Consider the following 2,600-nt stretch of genomic DNA (forward strand, 5'->3'; position numbering starts at 1 on the left):
CTCGTCTATCGCACCACCTCAATCCCCACAGCGCCGTCTTGACCTACCCCACCGGAACTGCAACACCCTCACCAATTCCTCCGATGAAGCCAAGGCCAACTCAGCGCCACCAAGGAGGTTCTGCACTCATCGCTGCATTTTATCTTTTATTCAATCTCACGGGGCTGCCGGTGCTCGATACCGAGCAGACATGGCGGGTCTCCATCGACGGCGCCGTCGCCGGCCACATCATCCACGCCGTCTCTCCCCCATGCTGTTGCTTCCTCGGCAGCGACTTCCACAACAGCACTAGCTGCAGCTGCTCCGGCTCTCGCTCATGTTGCGGCTCTGTTCTTGCTGTCGGTCGCGCTGCTGCACTACTCCTACTTTCGTTTGTGCTGCTGCTCTGCTCTTGCTCTCGCTTGCGCTGCTGTTGCTGCTGCACGACCTCCGGCAGCTACAGGAGTTGCTGCTTTAGCACTCGCTCGCGGTGCTACTGCACGACTTGCTCTCTGCTAGTGCATTCCCTGCTCGAGCGTCTGCTGATTTAGATCACTGCTTCTCTGCTACTAGTGCTCGAACACCCTAAACATCTATTGCAATGCTCTGTTACTAGTTCAATCAGTTTCGACAGTAAAATTCAGTTTCGACTGTAAAGTTCATTTTCTTCAGTTAAGTTCAGAGTGAACAGTACTTACAGCATCTGTCGGAGCGGTCGTGGCGTGGCTGATGCGTTTTACATCTAGCACTTTTTGGTGATGTATTTTACATCAACTATTGTAGATGATATTAGGGTCCCACTTCAGATTAACGTTGTCTGTCTTGTCCTGCTTCAGCCTCGTCGACGTACACCTTAGCGGAGCTGCTCCAACGACGGAACCGTCCATCACAGTGGAGCAGTACCCTCGGCACCGTTTCCAGAGGCCTTGGATCTTCTTCCCCGCCTCCTACAGTCACGCCAGCATCATCACCATCCTCCATGTCCAACCCAATGATGCTGAGGTCCACAAGGCTATGCCAAAGAGGTTGTACACTCATCACATCAATTTGTTTCTCCATTCCTGTGTTATTCCAATTCATGAGAGGCAAACACCCAGGTTGACTGAAATCCTATGTTTCCAAATGCTCTGTTTTGCACGTGCATTCCTATCCTATTCCTGTGTTTATCCTGTCCCTGCGTTTATAGAATCCTCCAATTCTAAGGAGCCCTTACAGATTTACTTCATTTTCAGATAGGCATCAAAGAAAACTCTGTGTGTTATGTCCTACTCCTACCGTGCCATCATCCACCCCACCTGAGCTGCACCATCGACAGAAGCGTTCACTGCAGCAGAGATCCCCCCTGCAGACTTTCTTTCGCCGCAACAGATCATCTTCCCCGTTGTCGGCAGCCACGCCAACTGCATTACCATCATCGACTGAGCAGATGAACTTGAGGACTACACAGTTCCGGAAGAAAGGTCGCAGTCTTTCGTGTTTGCTTACATTATACATCGGTTATTATTACCTGCTACTTTATCGTTCAAACTTGAGTTTTGAATTGCCCATGGGTCTCATATCGAGCCAGCAACAAATAGTATCTGTCTACTATCTGGTTCATCTAGGGTCTTCTATGTGGTTCATGTTGGGTGGGCAACAAACAATAGATGATCCATTGTCTATCTTTTTAAACTGAAGCTATAATCTACCTGCTATCATTAGTTTTGGATCCATCCACTCGTTTGCTACCATCAGTCTTTATTTTTGCATGCACCCCTTAGGCCTTACAAAATCTAACTATTTTTTATTATGCATGTCAGATATTGTACACAATCGTACTGAACCTGTAGAGAAAAATAGAAGACCGTTGCGTGGGAATATAATGTCATGCAGACGCCGCTCCATGGTGGGCAAAGTGCCCCCCTCCTGCATTTCCAGATTGTAGTCAAGAGGAAGATAATTGTTCAGATGGAGATTCAGAAGGAGCCGACCACGCCTGTTTACCACCTGAGGTGTTTGCTCTAACCTGGCATGCTGATGTTGGTCATATCATGCATATGGCGCCTTGCATTGCTTACATTATACATCTTATATGTCATCAGCTTTGTTTAGATTTGCTTTGTGTGAATGTCACCTGTTTGGTTTCTATATCATACTCCCACCATTCCTAAATATTTGTCTTTTTAGAGATTTCAATAAGTGACTACATACGGAACAAAATGAGTGAATCTACACTCTAAAATATGTCTATATACATCCGTATGTGGTAGTCCATTTGAAATCTCTAAAAAGACAAATATTTAGGAACAGAGGGAGTATATGGGAATTATGAAATGCCATCTTCTTTAGCCAGGCATCATATTGTTGGAAATATGCCCTAGAGGCAATAATAAAATGGTTATTATTATATTTCTTTGTTCATGATAATTGTCTGTTATTCATGCTATAATTGTGTTATCCGGAAATCGTCATACACGTGTGAATACATAGACCACAACATGTCCCTAGTGTGCCTCTAGTTGACTAGCTCGTTGATCAATAGATAGTCATGGTTTCCTGACTATGGACATTGGATGTCATTGATAACGGGATCACATCATTAGGAGAATGATGTAATGGACAAGATCCAATCCTAAGCATAG

The sequence above is a fragment of the Triticum aestivum genome, chromosome 3B (assembly GCF_018294505.1).
Source record: "Triticum aestivum cultivar Chinese Spring chromosome 3B, IWGSC CS RefSeq v2.1, whole genome shotgun sequence".
Taxonomy (NCBI): Eukaryota; Viridiplantae; Streptophyta; class Magnoliopsida; order Poales; family Poaceae; genus Triticum; species Triticum aestivum.